The sequence below is a fragment of the Ambystoma mexicanum genome, chromosome 5p (assembly GCF_040938575.1).
Source record: "Ambystoma mexicanum isolate Mex_15411 chromosome 5p, UKY_AmexF1_1, whole genome shotgun sequence".
NCBI lineage: Eukaryota > Metazoa > Chordata > Amphibia > Caudata > Ambystomatidae > Ambystoma > Ambystoma mexicanum.
Genome location: NC_090930.1, coordinates 716,847,553 through 716,860,629, shown reverse-complemented (window position 1 = coordinate 716,860,629; position 13,077 = coordinate 716,847,553). Strand labels below are relative to the sequence as shown.

The following is a 13,077-nucleotide window of genomic DNA, read 5'->3' as shown; positions in this document are numbered from 1 at the left end:
CCCTGCTTTTCTCCTCCAAACCGGTACGCAACCATTTCTGCAGCCCTCTGCCCCAGGGTCCCGGGCAAGGTCTTGGTCTGATGAGGCTAGGGATGGTGGGCGAGCTCGGCTTTGGCAGGGCGACAGGACTAATATTTTCTCTACAGCTTTGGAAGAAAGAAAGCTTCCTTTTTGGGGCACAGGCCCACTTCTAGCGGCGACAGCTTCCGGTAAGGGACCATGCTGAAAAGATGCTTGGAGTTACCGCCAGGGGAGCCACGCCGCTATTGCCTGTGAGTGAAGCTACATTTGAAAGAAATATTTTTTGAGACGCAGTTGTTTGAATTTCTGTAAAAATGTCATTCAGTAAAAGCCTCTCTTCCCTGACCGGGAATCGAACCCGGGCCGCGGCGGTGAGAGCGCCGAATCCTAACCACTAGACCACCAGGGAGACCGCTGGACAGCTCGGGAAGGCCGGGCAGTGGTGTCCGAGTGCACAATGCCTGCAGGTGCCTCAAAGGCCAGTCCATTGGGGGACTGGGAAGAGAGGGGGAGGGCCGAGCAGATAGGTTCTCTCCAGCGGTGAAAAAGGAAGCTGCCTTTTTTGCGTCAAGGGCAGTCTTTCCGCAGCGACAGGAGAATGAATGGGACTCTGCCATAAACACGTTTTGCGTCGCGCTGAGGGCACTTCCTCCATTTAGTGCACGCAAATCTGCATCTGGGAGCAAGATTTCCGGTCGCCAGTTAACTGCATTGCTGTAAATAAAAATGTCAGTTGTTAAAAGAGCTCCTTCCCTGACCGGGAATCGAACCCGGGCCGCGGCGGTGAGAGCGCCGAATCCTAACCACTAGACCACCAGGGACGGTGGGTGCACCCCGTTGCGTGTCGCTCAGATGGTGGCGTCCGAGTCCAAAGGCTGAGGGCCTCTGCTACAATGGGCACCAGTGCCTGCAGGTCTTCGGGGGCCGTTTCTGCTAATAAATAAATAAATAAAGAAATAAAGAAAGAAAGAAAGAAAGAAAACAAAAACACTTGTGATGGTCTGCGAAAAGGGGAGCTTAGAGATTGAAGACAGCATCACTTTGGGAACGTTTGCGCTTTCACTTCCAAGCGCTGATATTCCTGTCTTGCTCTCCTGAAAGGACAGCCTTCCTCGCTATGAGCTTTTGTGGGTCAGTGCTGAAGCTCCCCCTAGAGGCTGCCGCTGAAGATGCACACTCACAACTAACCCTCCTTAGGAGAACTGCTTCGTGGGAGAGCACGTTTATTAAAAGGCGGCAGGCCATGATTGCCTGCGAGACACAGCAGGGTTACCATGCAGAGTTCAAAGGGGGCTTTGCTTGTACAGCAAGTGCCGGAGGGCAAGAAGGGATGACATAGGAGCTGCCCTTTTTTCGGGCTCGCACACCAAGGCCTGCACCAGCCTTCGAGGCTCAGCCTGCCTCTGGACTGCCCTAGACCACCTTTACTCAAAGCACACACCCTGGTCGGGGACTCGAAGCCAGGCCCGTGGCAGTGAAAGCACCAAATCCTCACCACTAGGCCACCGGGGAAACGACTGCAGCACCCGGGAGGTTTCCGCAACCGTACTTGCAGTCAGCTGGAGGCTATTGTAATGCTGTTAAGTGAGAGACGTTTGCCGCTCGCAAGCCAATTCCATCCAACCTCCTGCAGGGGGCACTCTGGGCTGGTTTTCCACTTGTTCGCCTGCTGCTGAAACAGCAAAGATTCAATTCGAAGCCCTTTGCAGCAGCTCACCAGGATGGCCGAGTGGTTAAGGCGTTGGACTTAAGATCCAATGGACAAGTGTCCGCGTGGGTTCGAGCCCCACTCCTGGTACAGGTTTTTACTCTTCTTATCTAAATGCGGCAGCAGCTTCGCACAAGCCCTTTCCTGCTGTCTGTAGGCAGTGCCCCTACCTCAAAGCCCTGAGGCTTGAGTTCACCTGAAAAGAGCAACAAGGAATCGTTGCCCGTAGACTCTTTTCCTGGAAAACCTTTGCATTTTTGTACCATGTCCCTCGCATCCCAAGCTTAAGCCGCCAAAGTTGGCAGAGCTTGTGCAACCCCGCCAACAGCCCTACCACCCCAAAAGAAAATTGGGCAGGGATTCCCGCCTCCGCTTCCTCACGGCTTCCGAAACGGGCTTCCAAACGGGCGATGCCCTGACGGGTCAGCCAGTCACCGTCTAGGCCCGGTACACCCCTGTGAATAATAGAGCGTCCAACCTCAAATCAGGCTACAGGGCCCTTCAGCCCATAGAAGGAGAACCTGTCAACAAACGGGGCGAGGGCAATGCTCGGGCCCCTTGCGAAGCCTTTGCCAAGCTCCAAAGGCTGCACTTTCCCAGCAGACCACAGCTCTGTATGCAAATCAAGCAGCTACGACCCCTCCCTCCCCTGCTTTTCTCCTCCAAACCGGTACGCAACCATTTCTGCAGCCCTCTGCCCCAGGGTCCCGGGCAAGGTCTTGGTCTGATGAGGCTAGGGATGGTGGGCGAGCTCGGCTTTGGCAGGGCGACAGGACTAATATTTTCTCTACAGCTTTGGAAGAAAGAAAGCTTCCTTTTTGGGGCACAGGCCCACTTCTAGCGGCGACAGCTTCCGGTAAGGGACCATGCTGAAAAGATGCTTGGAGTTACCGCCAGGGGAGCCACGCCGCTATTGCCTGTGAGTGAAGCTACATTTGAAAGAAATATTTTTTGAGACGCAGTTGTTTGAATTTCTGTAAAAATGTCATTCAGTAAAAGCCTCTCTTCCCTGACCGGGAATCGAACCCGGGCCACGTCGGTGAGAGCGCCGAATCCTAACCACTAGACCACCAGGGAGACCGCTGGACAGCTCGGGAAGGCCGGGCAGTGGTGTCCGAGTGCACAATGCCTGCAGGTGCCTCAAAGGCCAGTCCATTGGGGGACTGGGAAGAGAGGGGGAGGGCCGAGCAGATAGGTTCTCTCCAGCGGTGAAAAAGGAAGCTGCCTTTTTTGCGTCAAGGGCAGTCTTTCCGCAGCGACAGGAGAATGAATGGGACTCTGCCATAAACACGTTTTGCGTCGCGCTGAGGGCACTTCCTCCATTTTGTGCACGCAAATCTGCATCTGGGAGCAAGATTTCCGGTCGCCAGTTAACTGCATTGCTGTAAATAAAAATGTCAGTTGTTAAAAGAGCTCCTTCCCTGACCGGGAATCGAACCCGGGCCGCGGCGGTGAGAGCGCCGAATCCTAACCACTAGACCACCAGGGACGGTGGGTGCACCCCGTTGCGTGTCGCTCAGATGGTGGCGTCCGAGTCCAAAGGCTGAGGGCCTCTGCTACAATGGGCACCAGTGCCTGCAGGTCTTCGGGGGCCGTTTCTGCTAATAAATAAAGAAATAAAGAAAGAAAGAAAGAAAGAAAGAAAACAAAAACACTTGTGATGGTCTGCGAAAAGGGGAGCTTAGAGATTGAAGACAGCATCACTTTGGGAACGTTTGCGCTTTCACTTCCAAGCGCTGATATTCCTGTCTTGCTCTCCTGAAAGGACAGCCTTCCTCGCTATGAGCTTTTGTGGGTCAGTGCTGAAGCTCCCCCTAGAGGCTGCCGCTGAAGATGCACACTCACAACTAACCCTCCTTAGGAGAACTGCTTCGTGGGAGAGCACGTTTATTAAAAGGCGGCAGGCCATGATTGCCTGCGAGACACAGCAGGGTTACCATGCAGAGTTCAAAGGGGGCTTTGCTTGTACAGCAAGTGCCGGAGGGCAAGAAGGGATGACATAGGAGCTGCCCTTTTTTCGGGCTCGCACACCAAGGCCTGCACCAGCCTTCGAGGCTCAGCCTGCCTCTGGACTGCCCTAGACCACCTTTACTCAAAGCACACACTCTGGTCGGGGACTCGAAGCCAGGCCCGTGGCAGTGAAAGCACCAAATCCTCACCACTAGGCCACCGGGGAAACGACTGCAGCACCCGGGAGGTTTCCGCAACCGTACTTGCAGTCAGCTGGAGGCTATTGTAATGCTGTTAAGTGAGAGACGTTTGCCGCTCGCAAGCCAATTCCATCCAACCTCCTGCAGGGGGCACTCTGGGCTGGTTTTCCACTTGTTCGCCTGCTGCTGAAACAGCAAAGATTCAATTCGAAGCCCTTTGCAGCAGCTCACCAGGATGGCCGAGTGGTTAAGGCGTTGGACTTAAGATCCAATGGACAAGTGTCCGCGTGGGTTCGAGCCCCACTCCTGGTACAGGTTTTTACTCTTCTTACCTAAATGCGGCAGCAGCTTCGCACAAGCCCTTTCCTGCTGTCTGTAGGCAGTGCCCCTACCTCAAAGCCCTGAGGCTTGAGTTCACCTGAAAAGAGCAACAAGGAATCGTTGCCCGTAGACTCTTTTCCTGGAAAACCTTTGCATTTTTGTACCATGTCCCTCGCATCCCAAGCTTAAGCCGCCAAAGTTGGCAGAGCTTGTGCAACCCCGCCAACAGCCCTACCACCCCAAAAGAAAATTGGGCAGGGATTCCCGCCTCCGCTTCCTCACGGCTTCCGAAACGGGCTTCCAAACGGGCGATGCCCTGACGGGTCAGCCAGTCACCGTCTAGGCCCGGTACACCCCTGTGAATAATAGAGCGTCCAACCTCAAATCAGGCTACAGGGCCCTTCAGCCCATAGAAGGAGAACCTGTCAACAAACGGGGCGAGGGCAATGCTCGGGCCCCTTGCGAAGCCTTTGCCAAGCTCCAAAGGCTGCACTTTCCCAGCAGACCACAGCTCTGTATGCAAATCAAGCAGCTACGACCCCTCCCTCCCCTGCTTTTCTCCTCCAAACCGGTACGCAACCATTTCTGCAGCCCTCTGCCCCAGGGTCCCGGGCAAGGTCTTGGTCTGATGAGGCTAGGGATGGTGGGCGAGCTCGGCTTTGGCAGGGCGACAGGACTAATATTTTCTCTACAGCTTTGGAAGAAAGAAAGCTTCCTTTTTGGGGCACAGGCCCACTTCTAGCGGCGACAGCTTCCGGTAAGGGACCATGCTGAAAAGATGCTTGGAGTTACCGCCAGGGGAGCCACGCCGCTATTGCCTGTGAGTGAAGCTACATTTGAAAGAAATATTTTTTGAGACGCAGTTGTTTGAATTTCTGTAAAAATGTCATTCAGTAAAAGCCTCTCTTCCCTGACCGGGAATCGAACCCGGGCCGCGGCGGTGAGAGCGCCGAATCCTAACCACTAGACCACCAGGGAGACCGCTGGACAGCTCGGGAAGGCCGGGCAGTGGTGTCCGAGTGCACAATGCCTGCAGGTGCCTCAAAGGCCAGTCCATTGGGGGACTGGGAAGAGAGGGGGAGGGCCGAGCAGATAGGTTCTCTCCAGCGGTGAAAAAGGAAGCTGCCTTTTTTGCGTCAAGGGCAGTCTTTCCGCAGCGACAGGAGAATGAATGGGACTCTGCCATAAACACGTTTTGCGTCGCGCTGAGGGCACTTCCTCCATTTTGTGCACGCAAATCTGCATCTGGGAGCAAGATTTCCGGTCGCCAGTTAACTGCATTGCTGTAAATAAAAATGTCAGTTGTTAAAAGAGCTCCTTCCCTGACCGGGAATCGAACCCGGGCCGCGGCGGTGAGAGCGCCGAATCCTAACCACTAGACCACCAGGGACGGTGGGTGCACCCCGTTGCGTGTCGCTCAGATGGTGGCGTCCGAGTCCAAAGGCTGAGGGCCTCTGCTACAATGGGCACCAGTGCCTGCAGGTCTTCGGGGGCCGTTTCTGCTAATAAATAAAGAAATAAAGAAAGAAAGAAAGAAAGAAAGAAAACAAAAACACTTGTGATGGTCTGCGAAAAGGGGAGCTTAGAGATTGAAGACAGCATCACTTTGGGAACGTTTGCGCTTTCACTTCCAAGCGCTGATATTCCTGTCTTGCTCTCCTGAAAGGACAGCCTTCCTCGCTATGAGCTTTTGTGGGTCAGTGCTGAAGCTCCCCCTAGAGGCTGCCGCTGAAGATGCACACTCACAACTAACCCTCCTTAGGAGAACTGCTTCGTGGGAGAGCACGTTTATTAAAAGGCGGCAGGCCATGATTGCCTGCGAGACACAGCAGGGTTACCATGCAGAGTTCAAAGGGGGCTTTGCTTGTACAGCAAGTGCCGGAGGGCAAGAAGGGATGACATAGGAGCTGCCCTTTTTTCGGGCTCGCACACCAAGGCCTGCACCAGCCTTCGAGGCTCAGCCTGCCTCTGGACTGCCCTAGACCACCTTTACTCAAAGCACACACTCTGGTCGGGGACTCGAAGCCAGGCCCGTGGCAGTGAAAGCACCAAATCCTCACCACTAGGCCACCGGGGAAACGACTGCAGCACCCGGGAGGTTTCCGCAACCGTACTTGCAGTCAGCTGGAGGCTATTGTAATGCTGTTAAGTGAGAGACGTTTGCCGCTCGCAAGCCAATTCCATCCAACCTCCTGCAGGGGGCACTCTGGGCTGGTTTTCCACTTGTTCGCCTGCTGCTGAAACAGCAAAGATTCAATTCGAAGCCCTTTGCAGCAGCTCACCAGGATGGCCGAGTGGTTAAGGCGTTGGACTTAAGATCCAATGGACAAGTGTCCGCGTGGGTTCGAGCCCCACTCCTGGTACAGGTTTTTACTCTTCTTACCTAAATGCGGCAGCAGCTTCGCACAAGCCCTTTCCTGCTGTCTGTAGGCAGTGCCCCTACCTCAAAGCCCTGAGGCTTGAGTTCACCTGAAAAGAGCAACAAGGAATCGTTGCCCGTAGACTCTTTTCCTGGAAAACCTTTGCATTTTTGTACCATGTCCCTCGCATCCCAAGCTTAAGCCGCCAAAGTTGGCAGAGCTTGTGCAACCCCGCCAACAGCCCTACCACCCCAAAAGAAAATTGGGCAGGGATTCCCGCCTCCGCTTCCTCACGGCTTCCGAAACGGGCTTCCAAACGGGCGATGCCCTGACGGGTCAGCCAGTCACCGTCTAGGCCCGGTACACCCCTGTGAATAATAGAGCGTCCAACCTCAAATCAGGCTACAGGGCCCTTCAGCCCATAGAAGGAGAACCTGTCAACAAACGGGGCGAGGGCAATGCTCGGGCCCCTTGCGAAGCCTTTGCCAAGCTCCAAAGGCTGCACTTTCCCAGCAGACCACAGCTCTGTATGCAAATCAAGCAGCTACGACCCCTCCCTCCCCTGCTTTTCTCCTCCAAACCGGTACGCAACCATTTCTGCAGCCCTCTGCCCCAGGGTCCCGGGCAAGGTCTTGGTCTGATGAGGCTAGGGATGGTGGGCGAGCTCGGCTTTGGCAGGGCGACAGGACTAATATTTTCTCTACAGCTTTGGAAGAAAGAAAGCTTCCTTTTTGGGGCACAGGCCCACTTCTAGCGGCGACAGCTTCCGGTAAGGGACCATGCCGAAAAGATGCTTGGAGTTACCGCCAGGGGAGCCACGCCGCTATTGCCTGTGAGTGAAGCTACATTTGAAAGAAATATTTTTTGAGACGCAGTTGTTTGAATTTCTGTAAAAATGTCATTCAGTAAAAGCCTCTCTTCCCTGACCGGGAATCGAACCCGGGCCGCGGCGGTGAGAGCGCCGAATCCTAACCACTAGACCACCAGGGAGACCGCTGGACAGCTCGGGAAGGCCGGGCAGTGGTGTCCGAGTGCACAATGCCTGCAGGTGCCTCAAAGGCCAGTCCATTGGGGGACTGGGAAGAGAGGGGGAGGGCCGAGCAGATAGGTTCTCTCCAGCGGTGAAAAAGGAAGCTGCCTTTTTTGCGTCAAGGGCAGTCTTTCCGCAGCGACAGGAGAATGAATGGGACTCTGCCATAAACACGTTTTGCGTCGCGCTGAGGGCACTTCCTCCATTTTGTGCACGCAAATCTGCATCTGGGAGCAAGATTTCCGGTCGCCAGTTAACTGCATTGCTGTAAATAAAAATGTCAGTTGTTAAAAGAGCTCCTTCCCTGACCGGGAATCGAACCCGGGCCGCGGCGGTGAGAGCGCCGAATCCTAACCACTAGACCACCAGGGACGGTGGGTGCACCCCGTTGCGTGTCGCTCAGATGGTGGCGTCCGAGTCCAAAGGCTGAGGGCCTCTGCTACAATGGGCACCAGTGCCTGCAGGTCTTCGGGGGCCGTTTCTGCTAATAAATAAAGAAATAAAGAAAGAAAGAAAGAAAGAAAGAAAACAAAAACACTTGTGATGGTCTGCGAAAAGGGGAGCTTAGAGATTGAAGACAGCATCACTTTGGGAACGTTTGCGCTTTCACTTCCAAGCGCTGATATTCCTGTCTTGCTCTCCTGAAAGGACAGCCTTCCTCGCTATGAGCTTTTGTGGGTCAGTGCTGAAGCTCCCCCTAGAGGCTGCCGCTGAAGATGCACACTCACAACTAACCCTCCTTAGGAGAACTGCTTCGTGGGAGAGCACGTTTATTAAAAGGCGGCAGGCCATGATTGCCTGCGAGACACAGCAGGGTTACCATGCAGAGTTCAAAGGGGGCTTTGCTTGTACAGCAAGTGCCGGAGGGCAAGAAGGGATGACATAGGAGCTGCCCTTTTTTCGGGCTCGCACACCAAGGCCTGCACCAGCCTTCGAGGCTCAGCCTGCCTCTGGACTGCCCTAGACCACCTTTACTCAAAGCACACACTCTGGTCGGGGACTCGAAGCCAGGCCCGTGGCAGTGAAAGCACCAAATCCTCACCACTAGGCCACCGGGGAAACGACTGCAGCACCCGGGAGGTTTCCGCAACCGTACTTGCAGTCAGCTGGAGGCTATTGTAATGCTGTTAAGTGAGAGACGTTTGCCGCTCGCAAGCCAATTCCATCCAACCTCCTGCAGGGGGCACTCTGGGCTGGTTTTCCACTTGTTCGCCTGCTGCTGAAACAGCAAAGATTCAATTCGAAGCCCTTTGCAGCAGCTCACCAGGATGGCCGAGTGGTTAAGGCGTTGGACTTAAGATCCAATGGACAAGTGTCCGCGTGGGTTCGAGCCCCACTCCTGGTACAGGTTTTTACTCTTCTTACCTAAATGCGGCAGCAGCTTCGCACAAGCCCTTTCCTGCTGTCTGTAGGCAGTGCCCCTACCTCAAAGCCCTGAGGCTTGAGTTCACCTGAAAAGAGCAACAAGGAATCGTTGCCCGTAGACTCTTTTCCTGGAAAACCTTTGCATTTTTGTACCATGTCCCTCGCATCCCAAGCTTAAGCCGCCAAAGTTGGCAGAGCTTGTGCAACCCCGCCAACAGCCCTACCACCCCAAAAGAAAATTGGGCAGGGATTCCCGCCTCCGCTTCCGAAACGGGCTTCCAAACGGGCGATGCCCTGACGGGTCAGCCAGTCACCGTCTAGGCCCGGTACACCCCTGTGAATAATAGAGCGTCCAACCTCAAATCAGGCTAGAGGGCCCTTCAGCCCATAGAAGGAGAACCTGTCAACAAACGGGGCGAGGGCAATGCTCGGGCCCCTTGCGAAGCCTTTGCCAAGCTCCAAAGGCTGCACTTTCCCAGCAGACCACAGCTCTGTATGCAAATCAAGCAGCTACGACCCCTCCCTCCCCTGCTTTTCTCCTCCAAACCGGTACGCAACCATTTCTGCAGCCCTCTGCCCCAGGGTCCCGGGCAAGGTCTTGGTCTGATGAGGCTAGGGATGGTGGGCGAGCTCGGCTTTGGCAGGGCGACAGGACTAATATTTTCTCTACAGCTTTGGAAGAAAGAAAGCTTCCTTTTTGGGGCACAGGCCCACTTCTAGCGGCGACAGCTTCCGGTAAGGGACCATGCTGAAAAGATGCTTGGAGTTACCGCCAGGGGAGCCACGCCGCTATTGCCTGTGAGTGAAGCTACATTTGAAAGAAATATTTTTTGAGACGCAGTTGTTTGAATTTCTGTAAAAATGTCATTCAGTAAAAGCCTCTCTTCCCTGACCGGGAATCGAACCCGGGCCGCGGCGGTGAGAGCGCCGAATCCTAACCACTAGACCACCAGGGAGACCGCTGGACAGCTCGGGAAGGCCGGGCAGTGGTGTCCGAGTGCACAATGCCTGCAGGTGCCTCAAAGGCCAGTCCATTGGGGGACTGGGAAGAGAGGGGGAGGGCCGAGCAGATAGGTTCTCTCCAGCGGTGAAAAAGGAAGCTGCCTTTTTTGCGTCAAGGGCAGTCTTTCCGCAGCGACAGGAGAATGAATGGGACTCTGCCATAAACACGTTTTGCGTCGCGCTGAGGGCACTTCCTCCATTTTGTGCACGCAAATCTGCATCTGGGAGCAAGATTTCCGGTCGCCAGTTAACTGCATTGCTGTAAATAAAAATGTCAGTTGTTAAAAGAGCTCCTTCCCTGACCGGGAATCGAACCCGGGCCGCGGCGGTGAGAGCGCCGAATCCTAACCACTAGACCACCAGGGACGGTGGGTGCACCCCGTTGCGTGTCGCTCAGATGGTGGCGTCCGAGTCCAAAGGCTGAGGGCCTCTGCTACAATGGGCACCAGTGCCTGCAGGTCTTCGGGGGCCGTTTCTGCTAATAAATAAAGAAATAAAGAAAGAAAGAAAGAAAGAAAGAAAACAAAAACACTTGTGATGGTCTGCGAAAAGGGGAGCTTAGAGATTGAAGACAGCATCACTTTGGGAACGTTTGCGCTTTCACTTCCAAGCGCTGATATTCCTGTCTTGCTCTCCTGAAAGGACAGCCTTCCTCGCTATGAGCTTTTGTGGGTCAGTGCTGAAGCTCCCCCTAGAGGCTGCCGCTGAAGATGCACACTCACAACTAACCCTCCTTAGGAGAACTGCTTCGTGGGAGAGCACGTTTATTAAAAGGCGGCAGGCCATGATTGCCTGCGAGACACAGCAGGGTTACCATGCAGAGTTCAAAGGGGGCTTTGCTTGTACAGCAAGTGCCGGAGGGCAAGAAGGGATGACATAGGAGCTGCCCTTTTTTCGGGCTCGCACACCAAGGCCTGCACCAGCCTTCGAGGCTCAGCCTGCCTCTGGACTGCCCTAGACCACCTTTACTCAAAGCACACACTCTGGTCGGGGACTCGAAGCCAGGCCCGTGGCAGTGAAAGCACCAAATCCTCACCACTAGGCCACCGGGGAAACGACTGCAGCACCCGGGAGGTTTCCGCAACCGTACTTGCAGTCAGCTGGAGGCTATTGTAATGCTGTTAAGTGAGAGACGTTTGCCGCTCGCAAGCCAATTCCATCCAACCTCCTGCAGGGGGCACTCTGGGCTGGTTTTCCACTTGTTCGCCTGCTGCTGAAACAGCAAAGATTCAATTCGAAGCCCTTTGCAGCAGCTCACCAGGATGGCCGAGTGGTTAAGGCGTTGGACTTAAGATCCAATGGACAAGTGTCCGCGTGGGTTCGAGCCCCACTCCTGGTACAGGTTTTTACTCTTCTTACCTAAATGCGGCAGCAGCTTCGCACAAGCCCTTTCCTGCTGTCTGTAGGCAGTGCCCCTACCTCAAAGCCCTGAGGCTTGAGTTCACCTGAAAAGAGCAACAAGGAATCGTTGCCCGTAGACTCTTTTCCTGGAAAACCTTTGCATTTTTGTACCATGTCCCTCGCATCCCAAGCTTAAGCCGCCAAAGTTGGCAGAGCTTGTGCAACCCCGCCAACAGCCCTACCACCCCAAAAGAAAATTGGGCAGGGATTCCCGCCTCCGCTTCCTCACGGCTTCCGAAACGGGCTTCCAAACGGGCGATGCCCTGACGGGTCAGCCAGTCACCGTCTAGGCCCGGTACACCCCTGTGAATAATAGAGCGTCCAACCTCAAATCAGGCTACAGGGCCCTTCAGCCCATAGAAGGAGAACCTGTCAACAAACGGGGCGAGGGCAATGCTCGGGCCCCTTGCGAAGCCTTTGCCAAGCTCCAAAGGCTGCACTTTCCCAGCAGACCACAGCTCTGTATGCAAATCAAGCAGCTACGACCCCTCCCTCCCCTGCTTTTCTCCTCCAAACCGGTACGCAACCATTTCTGCAGCCCTCTGCCCCAGGGTCCCGGGCAAGGTCTTGGTCTGATGAGGCTAGGGATGGTGGGCGAGCTCGGCTTTGGCAGGGCGACAGGACTAATATTTTCTCTACAGCTTTGGAAGAAAGAAAGCTTCCTTTTTGGGGCACAGGCCCACTTCTAGCGGCGACAGCTTCCGGTAAGGGACCATGCCGAAAAGATGCTTGGAGTTACCGCCAGGGGAGCCACGCCGCTATTGCCTGTGAGTGAAGCTACATTTGAAAGAAATATTTTTTGAGACGCAGTTGTTTGAATTTCTGTAAAAATGTCATTCAGTAAAAGCCTCTCTTCCCTGACCGGGAATCGAACCCGGGCCGCGGCGGTGAGAGCGCCGAATCCTAACCACTAGACCACCAGGGAGACCGCTGGACAGCTCGGGAAGGCCGGGCAGTGGTGTCCGAGTGCACAATGCCTGCAGGTGCCTCAAAGGCCAGTCCATTGGGGGACTGGGAAGAGAGGGGGAGGGCCGAGCAGATAGGTTCTCTCCAGCGGTGAAAAAGGAAGCTGCCTTTTTTGCGTCAAGGGCAGTCTTTCCGCAGCGACAGGAGAATGAATGGGACTCTGCCATAAACACGTTTTGCGTCGCGCTGAGGGCACTTCCTCCATTTAGTGCACGCAAATCTGCATCTGGGAGCAAGATTTCCGGTCGCCAGTTAACTGCATTGCTGTAAATAAAAATGTCAGTTGTTAAAAGAGCTCCTTCCCTGACCGGGAATCGAACCCGGGCCGCGGCGGTGAGAGCGCCGAATCCTAACCACTAGACCACCAGGGACGGTGGGTGCACCCCGTTGCGTGTCGCTCAGATGGTGGCGTCCGAGTCCAAAGGCTGAGGGCCTCTGCTACAATGGGCACCAGTGCCTGCAGGTCTTCGGGGGCCGTTTCTGCTAATAAATAAATAAATAAAGAAATAAAGAAAGAAAGAAAGAAAGAAAACAAAAACACTTGTGATGGTCTGCGAAAAGGGGAGCTTAGAGATTGAAGACAGCATCACTTTGGGAACGTTTGCGCTTTCACTTCCAAGCGCTGATATTCCTGTCTTGCTCTCCTGAAAGGACAGCCTTCCTCGCTATGAGCTTTTGTGGGTCAGTGCTGAAGCTCCCCCTAGAGGCTGCCGCTGAAGATGCACACTCACAACTAACCCTCCTTAGGAGAAC

The 13,077-nt window shown here is 54.6% G+C and overlaps 17 non-coding genes across 17 annotated transcripts; 5 read left to right on the top strand and 12 right to left on the bottom strand.

Moving 5' to 3' along the window:
• Positions 1-358: 358 nt before the first annotated feature.
• On the bottom strand, positions 359-430 carry TRNAE-CUC (transfer RNA glutamic acid (anticodon CUC)). Its single transcript has one exon. It is a non-coding gene; the product is annotated as a tRNA-Glu (tRNA).
• A 340-nt stretch (positions 431-770) lies between these two features.
• On the bottom strand, positions 771-842 carry TRNAE-CUC (transfer RNA glutamic acid (anticodon CUC)). Its single transcript has one exon. It is a non-coding gene; the product is annotated as a tRNA-Glu (tRNA).
• An 894-nt stretch (positions 843-1,736) lies between these two features.
• TRNAL-UAA (transfer RNA leucine (anticodon UAA)) lies at positions 1,737-1,819 on the top strand. Its single transcript has one exon. It is a non-coding gene; the product is annotated as a tRNA-Leu (tRNA).
• A 915-nt stretch (positions 1,820-2,734) lies between these two features.
• TRNAE-CUC (transfer RNA glutamic acid (anticodon CUC)) lies at positions 2,735-2,806 on the bottom strand. Its single transcript has one exon. It is a non-coding gene; the product is annotated as a tRNA-Glu (tRNA).
• A 340-nt stretch (positions 2,807-3,146) lies between these two features.
• TRNAE-CUC (transfer RNA glutamic acid (anticodon CUC)) lies at positions 3,147-3,218 on the bottom strand. Its single transcript has one exon. It is a non-coding gene; the product is annotated as a tRNA-Glu (tRNA).
• Positions 3,219-4,108: 890 nt separating this feature from the next.
• TRNAL-UAA (transfer RNA leucine (anticodon UAA)) lies at positions 4,109-4,191 on the top strand. The gene has a single exon. It is a non-coding gene; the product is annotated as a tRNA-Leu (tRNA).
• A 915-nt stretch (positions 4,192-5,106) lies between these two features.
• TRNAE-CUC (transfer RNA glutamic acid (anticodon CUC)) lies at positions 5,107-5,178 on the bottom strand. The gene has a single exon. It is a non-coding gene; the product is annotated as a tRNA-Glu (tRNA).
• Positions 5,179-5,518: 340 nt separating this feature from the next.
• On the bottom strand, positions 5,519-5,590 carry TRNAE-CUC (transfer RNA glutamic acid (anticodon CUC)). The gene has a single exon. It is a non-coding gene; the product is annotated as a tRNA-Glu (tRNA).
• Positions 5,591-6,480: 890 nt separating this feature from the next.
• On the top strand, positions 6,481-6,563 carry TRNAL-UAA (transfer RNA leucine (anticodon UAA)). Its single transcript has one exon. It is a non-coding gene; the product is annotated as a tRNA-Leu (tRNA).
• Positions 6,564-7,478: 915 nt separating this feature from the next.
• Positions 7,479-7,550, bottom strand: TRNAE-CUC (transfer RNA glutamic acid (anticodon CUC)). The gene has a single exon. It is a non-coding gene; the product is annotated as a tRNA-Glu (tRNA).
• A 340-nt stretch (positions 7,551-7,890) lies between these two features.
• Positions 7,891-7,962, bottom strand: TRNAE-CUC (transfer RNA glutamic acid (anticodon CUC)). The gene has a single exon. It is a non-coding gene; the product is annotated as a tRNA-Glu (tRNA).
• An 890-nt stretch (positions 7,963-8,852) lies between these two features.
• Positions 8,853-8,935, top strand: TRNAL-UAA (transfer RNA leucine (anticodon UAA)). Its single transcript has one exon. It is a non-coding gene; the product is annotated as a tRNA-Leu (tRNA).
• Positions 8,936-9,839: 904 nt separating this feature from the next.
• Positions 9,840-9,911, bottom strand: TRNAE-CUC (transfer RNA glutamic acid (anticodon CUC)). The gene has a single exon. It is a non-coding gene; the product is annotated as a tRNA-Glu (tRNA).
• Positions 9,912-10,251: 340 nt separating this feature from the next.
• TRNAE-CUC (transfer RNA glutamic acid (anticodon CUC)) lies at positions 10,252-10,323 on the bottom strand. The gene has a single exon. It is a non-coding gene; the product is annotated as a tRNA-Glu (tRNA).
• An 890-nt stretch (positions 10,324-11,213) lies between these two features.
• Positions 11,214-11,296, top strand: TRNAL-UAA (transfer RNA leucine (anticodon UAA)). The gene has a single exon. It is a non-coding gene; the product is annotated as a tRNA-Leu (tRNA).
• A 915-nt stretch (positions 11,297-12,211) lies between these two features.
• Positions 12,212-12,283, bottom strand: TRNAE-CUC (transfer RNA glutamic acid (anticodon CUC)). The gene has a single exon. It is a non-coding gene; the product is annotated as a tRNA-Glu (tRNA).
• Positions 12,284-12,623: 340 nt separating this feature from the next.
• On the bottom strand, positions 12,624-12,695 carry TRNAE-CUC (transfer RNA glutamic acid (anticodon CUC)). The gene has a single exon. It is a non-coding gene; the product is annotated as a tRNA-Glu (tRNA).
• Positions 12,696-13,077: the final 382 nt, after the last annotated feature.